Here is a 13,381-nt window from a genome sequence, read left to right on the forward strand (position 1 = left end):
ATGGCAGATATGTACATGTATAACAGGCAAACACCATGACGTATGGATATGATAATAAGGAGGGATGAATGATAAATGAACCATAATATTACAGTCTGTATGTTAAATGTGGTATCATCTAGAGTAAGGTGCTAATTTCCAATTCTTCATTGATACCTCCAGGCGAAAGTACGTCAAGGGCGTATATCCAATAAGTCTCCCATTGGCAGAGACGTTTAAATCTCTCTGCCGCAGGGAGAGTGGCTGGTATGGATTCGATGATCCATACTTTTAGGCCTACGGTAGATTTAGGGTGATGTTGGGTGAAATGTCGTGGGGCGCTATGATGGTCTTTGCCGGCCTCGATGAATCGGCGGTGCTCTCCAAAACGCTGGCGTAGGGGGCGTATAGTTCGACCTACATAGTGGAGGCCGCAGGGGCAGGTCAGGCAGTATACTATATGGTCTGTAGAACAGGTGTAGAATTCTGAAATTTTGTATGTTTTATTTTTAATCGTGAATGTTTTTTGACCATGTTGTACAAAACTGCATGTAAGGCAAAGGGGTTTGCGGTATTGATACATCCCAATCATAAAAAAGAGTTGGAGTGAAGATGACGTATTTGTTTTCTTTTTGAGTTTGCTTGGGGCAATCTTTCCCTTAATGTTAGGTGCTTTCCTATATGAAAATTTAGGTTTATTTGGTATACTGTCTTTGAGATGGGGATCCTGCAGTAGTATTGGCCAATGTTTATGAACTATGTGTTCCATATTTTTGTATTTGTTATGAAATTGAGTCGTGAACCGAATGTCCTTTGATGAATTCATTTTATGGGTATGAGTATCAGGATTGACGTATGTGGTGTAGGCTCGTTCGATGAGTGAAGGAGGGTAGCCTTTTTCAATAAATTTTTGTTTGAGATTTATGCTTTGTGTCTGATAGTCTGACTGCATGGTGCAATTATGTCTGAGACGGCAGAATTGACTTTTTGGAATGTTTTTTAACCAACGAGGGTGATGGCAACTATTGTAGTGCAGATAGAAATTCCCAGCAGTGGGTTTGCAATAATTTTTTGCATGGATGCGACCAGTATCATGAAATAGATCAAGGTCTAAGAATGCTAGATGTGTTTTATCGTGAACAGATGTAAAGGATAGGCCCATGTTGATACATATGGGCGAATAACCCTTTCATGGCCAAAATTATATTTTACGGTTGTTATATTGATGACATCATTATTATCTGGGACGGTAATACCGATGATATTGAATCTTTTGTTTCCCATTGTAATAATAATAACATCTGTTCACGATAAAACTCAAAAAGAAAACAAATACGTCATCTTCACTCCAACTCTTTTTTATGATTGGGATGTATCAATGCCGCAAACCCCTTTGCCTTACATGCAGTTTTGTACAACATGGTCAAAAAACATTCACGATTAAAAATAAAACATACAAAATTTCAGAATTCTACACCTGTTCTACAGACCATGTAGTATACTGCCTGACCTGCCCCTGTGGCCTCCACTATGTAGGTTGAACTATACGCCCCCTACGCCAGCGTTTTGGAGAGCACCGCCGATTCATCGAGGCCGGCAAAGACCATCATAGCGTCCCACGACATTTCACCCAACATCACCCTAAATCTACCGTAGGCCTAAAAGTATGGATCATCGAATCCATACCAGCCACTCTACCTGCGGCAGAGAGATTTAAACGTCTCTGCCAACGGGAGACTTATTGGATATACGCCCTTGACGTACTTTCGCCTGGAGGTATCAATGAAGAATTGGAAATTAGCACCTTACTCTAGATGATACCACATTTAACATACAGACTGTAATATTATGGTTCATTTATCATTCATCCCTCCTTATTATCATATCCATATGTCATGGTGTTTGCCTGTTATACATGTACATATCTGCCATCTGTCACAATCAAATACTATTTGTAGAGCATCCATTACATCTTATTACCTATTCCTATAAGTTAATTCCTTATAGTAGATTTGTGACCTTATTTGCGGGTGTGTAAATGCCCGGCCGCCCCTGTAACACACTCGCATACTTATTTACAGTCTATTATTATCTATTATTATCTATTATCGTCAGAGTATTGCTACAGGCATAATCTGCACTATTTGTATAAGTATCCACCACCTCCTATTATCCTTCTGTAGTTTATAGATGCCCAGCCGCCCCTGTAACACTTCTATATTCTAGTACACAGTTGAGTAATACCTCTCACCGTGAGATTATTGCTACAGGCATAATCTGCACAATTCGTACAACTTGTATAAGCATCCACTATTTTCCTCTATCTGTCTTTAGTGTATAGACGCCCGGCCGCCCTTGTAACACACACCTATACACTTATTCATAGTAAAGTAATATTCATCACTGTTTTATCATTGTTACAGACATAATTAGTAATCGCTTATTCCTTTTTTTTTTTATCCCCTTACAACAGATGCCTGGCCGCCCCTGTAACACAGGTGTATAGCTCCCCAGCTGCCCTTGTAACACGGCTACATATTTATTTATTATTTATTCATTGTTAATTCAACATTAGACTTACGACCTTATTTGCATGTGTACAAACGCCCGGCTGCCTTTGTAACACGTGCACATAGATGCCTGGCTGCCCCGCTAACACGTGTATATATGCCTGGCCGCCCTTGTAACACGGATGTAGATTTATTCATTGTCAACTCAACATTAGACTTATGACCCTATTTGCATGTGTACAAACGCCTGGCCGCCTTTATAACACATTCATATAGACACCTGGCCAACCATGTAACACACCTGTATATTAATTCAATGTCAACCTTATGTTTGTATATTTATTTATTTATTATTGTTAATTTAACCACTGCCATCTGTGCCCTGTACCCCTGTGTCAAATTCCTTCAGGACTTCATTGTATATAGCACTGATGTTAATAATCCATTTTGCGAGTGCACGGTCGTCTTGGCCATCCTCATAATACATCTGTCACTTCCCTTATCATTGTGTATTTAGTATCTGCCCACACTCCTCCCCTTGCTCCTCCCCCTCACCATTTATAAGCCAGCTTGAGGAGTGTGGGCGTAGGTCTGACGAAGGAGCTGCACATGCTCCGAAACGCGTTACCACCCCCTTCTCTACACTGACACCATCAGCCTTGTGTGTCCCGAAGTGAATACAGGCTTCCCTGCTGCCTCCTCTTTCCAACACGCATGAGAACGCTTTACAGCTGCTGGACGGCTCTACACTGCTCTCTACCACCGTGCTGAGGATGGACACATGCCACAGATGAGGACTCCTGATTTTATCCTGTCTTTTAACACTCAACAATCTTGTAAGTGCTTTTAACCCTTTGTGCACTCTATTAAATTTTACATACTGCACTTAGAGGCGCCTTTCTTTTCCTTTTTTATATCTTCAGAGTTGCTTCTCCTCTAACCAAAGTGCTGCCAGAAGTGCCATCTCATCACTATCATCCCTCTGACCAGCTACCCACCTCCACCAGAGCGCCCTTATCACCTCTCAGTTTTTTTTTCTGATTACTGCATTGGTGTCAGATTGTGACAGTTATGCCCCGTACACACGGTTGGATTTTCCGATGGAAAATGTCCGATCGGAGCGTGTTGTCGGAAATTCCGACCGTGTGTGGGCTCCATCGGACATTTTCCATCGGATTTTCCGACACGCAAAGTTTGAGAGCAGGCTATAAAATTTTCCGACAACAAAATCCGATTGCATCAATTCCGACCGTGTGTGGCCTGTTCCGACGCACAAAGTGCCACGCATGCTCAGAAGAAATTCCGACACGGAACAGCTTGGTCTGGTAAACTTAGCGTTCGCAATGGATACAGCACTTTCGTCACGTTGCAATGTAAAAAATGGTTTAATGCAGCGCACTCTCTTCTTCTTTATAATGTGAGAAGAATGAAGTATTTTTGCTGCTCATATTCACACACACTTCTCACAAACTTCTTTCTTTATTATTTATCGGGATTCCCTTAATATATTTTGATTTGTCACATCTGACAAAAATTTTTTATTTTTTTTTTAAAGCCAGTTTTTTTTTGGATCTTATGTTTGTATTTTTTCAAAGGCTGATGTTTGTTTAATTTTATTTTTAGTTTTACTCCATAATATTTTTGTGTGTGTTTTGTGTGTCAAGTTACCACAACACCATTGATATCTTTTATTATTTAATCTCAAGGAGATTGTTTGGTGTTGGTGTCCCTTGTTAATTTCACATTGTATTTTTGAAATGTACCTGAATCCTCACAAACAAACTATCCTTTTTGAAGTAAAACACACATAGGCAAGTATAATTCAAACCAAAATTCCTTTATTAAGGGCTCAGAACCAAACAAAGAGGGAGGCAACGCTGGAGAAACAGGAGAAATTAGCGAAGCCTTGGACCCCCAGGGCAGACATCAATTCTTGAACATCAAAATTGGTGGCCTGAGGAGTCCATATGTAAGGAAGTGCAGTCTGGTCCAGAAGTCCCAGAGATCCGGAAAGCAGCAGATGACATCTGTGTTCCCAGGCTGTGGTACCACAAGAGGCTGCATCTTTTGCCAGACCGGATCCAGGGTCCTCACTTTCTGGTCTTCCTTCCACGCTTCCTTCCTGGCTGTGGCTCTGCTGTTGGAGATATGGCAGGAGGAGGAGTAGGACCTGGAGGAGGAGGAGGACTAGTAGGACCTGGAGGAGAAGGAGGAGGAGGAGGACCTGGAGGAGGAGGAGGACCATGTGTGAGGTCACAAAGGTGGGTATCAGATGTTAGTTGGGCCCTCAAACCCTTATTGAGAGCCTCCAACATTAATGACTCACACATGAGTTCTTGCCCCTCCTCCATCCGCTGCATTTTACAGGCAATGATGGCAGCAAAGTCCTCTTCCACAGTGTGTGATGCTCCCAGGGCCTCTGTATCCTTCCAAAAGAGGCCTATGGCAGCCTCCTCTAGGGTACTCCTCCTCCTGCCACTTTCTCTTTGCGGGTGTAGGGGAGGGACCGGCATATCAGGCAGCCTGCTTGGCCCGGCCACCTCCTGGCTGCGACTTCCCTGTGTATGAAAAAGGGACATGGTTGTAATGTTTTGCATCATCAATCACAATCATAAATTAGTACTCCAAACTAACATCTAGTTAACATCATTGATTGGACAACCTGAACTATTTAGAGGAATGCTATACCTGTCTCAATCTGGGCTCCTCCACATGTTGCTGCCTGGAAGGCCCAGGTTGGGCGTCAGAAGCCTCAGCTGGAGGGGAAGGAAGCGTGGAAGGAAGACTGGAGAGTGATGACCCGGGTTCAGTCTGACCTGCCAGAAAATGCAGCCTGTCATAGTACCACATCCTGGGGACATAGATGTCATCTGCTGCTCCGGATCTCTGTGAATCCTGGACTTTCCTGCGCTCCCTTACATATATGCACTTGAGGCCGCCAATTAGGATGTTCAAATATGTGATGTATGCCGTGGGGATCAACTGCTTCACAATTTCCAACAATTGATCCAGCGCTGCCTTCCTCTTTGTTTGGTTCCTATAATGTGGGTGGTTGATCTCCCACAGACAAGGCAGCTCCCTGAACATGTCAATGAATATTGCCATGAAGTCTGTATCATTCAAGATATCCATTTTCACTGCAAGACACAACACAAGACAAACCCTAATGTCAGCCAAAACTCTCCTAATTGTTACAATATAGGCCTCAATCTAGAAGCAGTATAGGCCCAAGTTTGTCTCTTACCTTCGTTATCGCGATCGGCGTCTCCAATGCTCCTTCCTCCACTCACAGATCGTACGTAATACGCACGCGTGTTACGCTTTATACACACTGCGCATGCGTGTAACTCCGCCCGCCCCTGATGTTCTTTCTAGTCTATTCCCCGCCCCTTTTTGTTCGGCACAGTGGGTGAAGAGCACATGGCGGAGTCAGAGCAGGTGCGTGCTAATTATAGCAACGAGGAGGAGGAAAGCCCGGATCCGGAAACGTCCCGATCCAGAAGGAGAAGATTTAAGGCCACAAATATGTCCTTTGGGGAGATGTTGGAGATGGTCGACATCCTGAAGAAGGCTGACTATGATGGAAAGTATGGGCCTTACCCCAACCCCAATATCAGAAAGGCCAAGATCATTGCGAAAGTGGTCAAGAGTCTGCACCGGAATTTCGGGGTACGTCGATCGAAAGATCAGCTCAGGAAGCGGTGGTCGGACCTGAAATTAAGAGAGCCCGAGCAGTACCGAAAGATCCGGAGAGTGCTGCAAAAAAGTAAGTAGTTGTGCTGTGTTCCTATTCTTTTTGTCTTTATTACGTTCGTGCTGCTCCATATGCTTTTCTTAAGTGTTGTACAGTTTAAAATGGCAACTTTAATGTTCATGGGCCCATTATTCGTTCGTATCAAACATTTTTCTTTCGGCCTCTAAAACACCATTGTTTAGGTCATATGCATTTTCCAACATTTTTTAGGGCCTACTTGTATGAAAAATATTTGGTTGTGTAGATGGGTTTGTTACTAGAATGAAATGCAAACTAGATTCTGTGTAAGGAAAGGACACTCAGCAGCTGTTTTCACATCTGGACGCTGAAGCACTAGTGTGGGACACAAGAACACCCTTTTTATTAAGGGGCCCACACAGGTGCTCCAGTGTATACTATAGGGGTGTCTCTATCTGTGAAGCTTGTACAAGACAGGTAAAGTATTGAAGCTTGACAAAGGACAATAAAAATGCTACATCTTGGAACTCTGCCCAAATAGACAATTGTACCCCACTTCCAAGCAATGTTTCATCTTTATATTTCGGCCATCAAATATCTGTGTGCTAATTATACCATTTTTGTTTTACATAGGGGAGAAAATACTCGGAGGACACCCCTCATCCGAGGAGACCAGAGACCCCCCACCTCTGGAAGAAGGGGAAATACCCCCAACCCAAGCTGTGCAGGAGGAGGAAGAAGATGTGGTGGAAATTGTCACCACAACAGGTGAGTGTCTGCGACCACAGACTCAGGTAAGAGATGGATGCCGGCAGATTTTTGATACCTGTTTTTGTTTGGTTTCTCTCTTTTTAGGTGATCGTGATGTTGTGGATCGAGATCCTTTCACATCAGAAAGTGCCCAGATCCTGATCGGGGAGATCATGGGGTGTAATTTAGAATTGGAAAACCTCAAGAAAAAAATCAATGATGTTATTCAAAAAAATAATAACATCATTGATGTTTTGGGGCGAATTTAAAACCCCACAAAATCACTTTGTTTTTTTGTGTGCTACAATCTAAAAAATTTTTTAGCGATGTTTCGAAAAGCCAAATTTGGAGGATGCACACAGTGTGCCAACATGTGCTATCTGCCATCATGGGAGATCAATGGATGCGTTTTGGGGGTGCAACCCCTTCCTCAATAATAAAGTAGCTGTGAGGAAGGGGTTGCTCCCCCAAAACACGTCCCTTGATCCCCCGTGATGGCAGCTAGCACATGTTGACATTCATAAATTGGTGTGCATCTTCCAAATTTGGCTTTCAAGGGGTGACTTCACACCATCTGAACGCAATATCAAACAGAGTTCCTAAATACTCATGTCTGATATTGCCTTCAAGCTTTACTATATGTGAACTTTGTAAGTTCAAGATTTTTGGCTTTCTTGTTGGTTTTACACATGCCTGTTTTATCTTAAATGGACATTTCTATTTTTGATAATGCTACCCCAAAAATTGTTATACAACAAACATGTTGGTTTGTTTTAAAAACCTTTTCTAAATGCACATGTGATTATGCAGGTATTAAAAAGTTTGTTAATCAAGAATGTGTGGATTATTGTCTCAACGCTGCAACACTTTTGTGGTGATGTAATTGCTGTTTTCTGTGAAAATGGGGGTTATTTCCTAAGGGCAAATCCTCTTTGTACTACAAGTGCAGTTTCAACTGCACTTGTAGTGCAAAGTGTCTACGCCTTTAGTAAATAACACCCAACAGTGCTTTGTATAAAAGGTTACACAATTACGCCATTTTCAGGACTCCCCACATTGCTGTCAGGGTCAGCTAAAACAAACACAAGCAGTAAATGTCACCAAAGATTAGCTTTTTTTTTTATTTGATAAAGGCTTCACAAATTGTCTGGCATATTGATGGTCCCCCTACCCGCAAAGAACTCAAGGTATCTTAACCGGACATCACGGGCACTCAGGGAGGGCAAGCCAGGACGGCCACTTTCAAGCGCCATCAGGATTGTATCATGTAGAATTCTGGCCTCAGGCCCAACTGAGCCAGCATAGTTGGCAGAATGTTGGCGTAAAAAGTTATGTAGAACACAGCACGCCAGGATTATATGATTAAGTTTATACTCCGCCATATGGATGGGTGTCAGAAATAGGCGGAACCGGCTGGCCATGATTCCAAATGTGTTCTCCACCACTCTTCTGGCTCTGGCCAGCCGGTAATTAAAAACCCTCTGTTACGGGGTGAGGGTCCTCATCGGGAATGGCCGCATAAGATGGTCCCCCAGCGCAAATGCTTCATCCGCAACGAAGACGAATGGGAGTCCTTCCACATTGTCCTCTGGAGGTGGCAAGTCCAAGCTGCCATTCTGGAGACACCTGTAGAACTCCTTCTGGGCGATGACTCCACCATCGGACATCCGGCCATTCTTCCCCACGTCCACATACAAGAAGTCGTAATTAGCCAACACCACCGCCAACATCACAATACTATTGAACCCCTTATGCCCCGTACACACGGTCGGATTTTCCGATGGAAAATGTTCGATCGGAGCGTGTTGTCGGAAATTCCGACCGTGTGTGGGCTCCATCGGACATTTTCCATCGGATTTTCCGACATACAAAGTTGGAGAGCAGGAGATAAAATTTTCCGACAACAAAATCCGTTGTCGGAAATTCTGATCGTGTGTACACAAATCCGACGGACAAAGTGCCACGCATGCTCAGAATAAATAAAGAGATGAAAGCTATTGGCCACTGCCCCGTTTATAGTCCCGACGTACGTGTTTTACGTCACCGCGTTCAGAACGATCGGATTTTCCGACAACTTTGTGTGACCGTGTGTAAGCAAGACAAGTTTGAGCCAACATCCGTCGGAAAAAATCCTAGGATTTTGTTGTCGGAATGTCCGAACAAAGTCCGACCGTGTGTACTGGGCATTATAGTTGAAATAGTATGACCCCGAGTTGGGTGGTGCGACGATGTGGACATGTTTCCCATCAATTGCCCCTCCGCAGTTAGGAAAGTCCCACCGCTGGGTAAAGTGGGAGGCCACAGTCTGCCATTCCTGTGGCGTGGAAGGAAACTGTTGAGGAAAACAAAAAAAAATTAGTATTTTTGCACATAAACATGGCAAGCAGATTAGACACAAGCATTCTTGGCCAACCTCCAGATAGCATTTATTAAGGGGAATTTTACAACACCAAAGTATAAGGTACACTTATCATATCCACCCCCCCAGTGGCCATTTCTAACATTATAAGGGGGGGGAATCTTGGACAGGTAACCCTCTCCACTTCATTGAGAGATGAATGCCTAAATACAGGGTATTACTTGGAACAGCCCCTCCTTAGTTACACTATTGGAAGCCCACTGGACAGGTAAGAAGTGTCATAATACAAAGATATAAATACACACTGTACACATTTGAGGACATTTGGACATTCTGCTATTACCTGTCAAGATAATAATAGGATACAAAAACTTGAAACAGTACCATTTGAAAGTATACAGGCAGGCCCCTGCACTACATGCTTTGGGTAATTCATCCATAAATCTGACCGCTAAAGAGATGGGTATAGTGTGTATGGGTTTGGCAAAGTCAGCAGATAGATGATTGAGGACAGATAGAGAATTGGGATCAGCTGACTTAGCAGTTGGGGGGAGGGAGGGTTAATAAAAATGATTTGGGGACACCACAAAAAAAATGCCTCTGGCACTCTGCCTGAATTTAAAGCACAAATCACATTTCAAAACATTTTAGGGGGTGTTTGGGGTAAAGCACTACTATGGAGCTGATAAAATACATTAAGTGACTACATGAGGTGAATATAGGGCAGGAGAGCATGCTGGGGAGGTTATTAAAGGCAAATATGTATGAAGGACTAAAAAAATAATTACAGACAAATCCAGCATGCATAAGAACAAAAGGGACATTCACAGCATATTACAATCATGGTAATTAGGGAATGAGGAAAGAAATACAATATATTATCAAACATTCAATACAATAAAATGTGATATGACTAAGCCTATTTTTGAAATTTGGTGTTTACAAGTTAAAATCCGTATTTTTTGCTAGAAAATTACTTAGAGTTCCCAAACATTATATATATTTTTTAGCAGAGAATCTAGAGAATAAAATGGCGATTGTTGCAATATTTTTTTATCACACGGTATTTGTGCAGCGGTGTTTTAAACGCAAATTTTTGGAAAAGGGACACTTTCATGAATTTAAAAAAATCCAAACAGTAAAGTTACCCCAATTTTTTTGTATAATGTGAAAGATGATGTTACGCCGAGTAAATAGATACCAAACATGTCACCCTTTATAATTGCACGCACTCGTGGAATGGTGACAAACTACGGTACCTATGAATTTCCATAGGCGATGCTTTAAAATTTTTTTACGGTTACCAGGTTTGAGTTACAGAGGAGGATTCTAGGGCTAGAATTATTGCTCTCGCTCTGACGATCGCGGCGATACCTCACATGTGTGATTTGAGCACCATTTACATATGCGGGCGCGACTTCCGTATGCGTTTTCTTTGCTGCGCGAGCTCGGGGGGCAGGGGCACTTTAAAAAATTTTTTTTTTTAATTTATTTATTTATTTTTTTTACTTTATAAATTGTGTTTTAAAAAAAATTTTTTTTTTACTTTTATTGCTATCACAAGGAATGTAAACATCCCTTGTGACAGTAATAGGTGGTGACAGGTACTCTTTATGGAGGGATCGGGGGTCTAAAAGACCCCCGATCCCTCCTCTGCACTTCAAAGTATTCAGATCGCCGAAAACGGCGATTCTGAATACTGTGTACTTTTTAAAATTCGGCGCCATTGGCAGCCAAGTAAACGGGAAGTGACGTCATGACGTCGCTTCCGCATTTACAATGAGAAGGCTGGAATGAAGCCGCCCACAGCTTCGTTCCAGCCTGCCCCCAGCCACCGAAGGCACACGATTAGACACTGGGCCTCCCGATCGCACGGGAGGCCCGGTAACAGCGGCGGGAGGGGGGGATGTCCCCTCCCGCTCCTCCGGTATAACAACCGAGCGGCTTCTAGCCGCATCGGTTGTTATACTCGGGTAGCCGATCGCCCGCTGTAAACAACGGTACCGGGATGATGCCTGCAGCTGCGGGCATCATCCCGGTATAACCCCGGAAAGCCGAGTACGCATATCTGCGTACGGTCGGCGGGAAGGGGTTAAAGGATAAAAATCTTACCTTCATATACTCCTTCTGCAGGACCTGGATGATGGCAGAACAGGTCTCTGGGATAATGATTCCCAGAGCCTGGGGGGAGATGCCTGTCGAGAACTTGAGGTCCTGCAGGCTTCTCCCTGTCGCCAAGTACTGCAGGGTAGCGACGAGCCTCTGCTCCGGAGTGATGGCTTGCCTCATGCAGGTATCCTGCCTGCTGATATAGGGGGTCAGCGAAGCCAGCAGACGGTGAAATACGGGGTCCATCATCCTGAGAAAGTTCCTGAAATCATCAGGATTATTCTCACGGATCTCACGGAGCAAAGGCATGTGAGAGAACTGTATGAAAAGGATTTCGCGCAAACACATAAAGTGAAAATTCAATATATAGCGATAAATCAAATAAATGGTGCAAATCCAATAAGAAATGTCCAATAATAGTGAAAAGTGTGAACTTCTAATTTCCTATAGGACACTTTGGTGAAAAATTAGCTGGATGATGTATTTTCACATACAATCAATGATTAGATGGTTTCCTTCCCTTAAAACAAGTCTCCCATTGCCCTTACCTTAAAGGGCTTAAAATAAAGCCTTGATGTAGATACAGGTGATGGTCTGGGAGTAGTTGGAGTGTGTCCCCTGGTGGTGGTTCCTGGTGTGTTGGTATTAAGGATGCTTCTAGTCAGGAGCGATTCTGAATCCTGGGCTCCGGTCCAACCAAGTGGGGAAAAAGAGAAGGGACAAGGAGGCTTCCGATGGTGTAGTTCGTTAAAAATGATTTTTATTTTACCAAAAAAACTTTCCAAACACTGGGTAAAAAGCGATACACACTGTGGATACAGTGTGCAGCGGTGACAGGTAAAGATGGCGGCGGGACGCCGTCACCTGGTACAAAGCTTCCGGTTCACACTGACAGCTTCTGGGTTAGAGCAGTGTGTAATGCCGTGTGGGATACGCACGAGATTAGCAAAAGGAGCCCAAAGGGTGCCGTGCTTGGTTCTGAACTGGCCTTTTCTAGTCTCGTCGTACGTGGTTGACATCACCGCGTTGTTGGCGATCGCAAATTCCGCCAATTTTGTGCGACCGTGTGTACGCAAAACAAGTTTGAGCCAACATCCGTCGGAAAAAATCCTAGGATTTTGTTGTCGGAATGTCCGAACAAAGTCCGACCGTGTGTACGGGGCATTAGTGTGGTAGGGCAGTTAGTGTTAGCCCCCTTTAGGTCTAGGGTACCCCCCTAACCCCCCCAATAAAGTTTTAACCCCTTGATCACCCCCCGTCACCAGTGTCGCTAAGCGATCATTTTTCTGATCGCTGTATTAGTGTCACTGGTTACGCTAGTTAGGGAGGTAAATATTTAGGTTCGCCGTCAGCGTTTTATAGCGACAGGGACCCTCATATACTATCTAATAAATGTTTTAACCCCTTGATTGCCCCGTAGTTTTTAAAGGCAAATTTTTATTTGGTTTTGTGGTACAAAACAAACATACGAACACAAATACACACATTTCGAGCAAACATTGCTCATTACAATACAGAGTGTAAGACAATGGTATATATTTGGCATACATGTTTTCATATTGTACAGCTGCATATGTCTATTCAGTTTTCATCAAACTTGGTATCATTGACTGGAGTTTCTTTATTAGCTTTATATGGTAGGTGTAATAGTGTTTTCAGAGCTAGTCCACAGACCCCATATTTTGTGAAATTTTTTTGGGCATCCTCTGGCTTCGTATGTTAATTTGTATAATGGTATAGCCTGATTAACCATGTTCAGCCAGAATGCTATCGTAGGTGGGGATTGTGATTTCCAATGAATAGTAATAGATTTTTTGGCATAAAATAATACAATTCTCAGGAAAGTTTGCTTGTTTTTAGATATACTCTCATCGTCCACATATCCCAGTAGGCATCTCAGGGGGTTGCAGATATTAGGCAATTGGGTCAGGGAACTGACAAAAGCAGTAACCCCTGACCAGA

This window comes from Aquarana catesbeiana, linkage group LG06 (assembly GCF_042186555.1).
Source record: "Aquarana catesbeiana isolate 2022-GZ linkage group LG06, ASM4218655v1, whole genome shotgun sequence".
Lineage (NCBI taxonomy): Eukaryota > Metazoa > Chordata > Amphibia > Anura > Ranidae > Aquarana > Aquarana catesbeiana.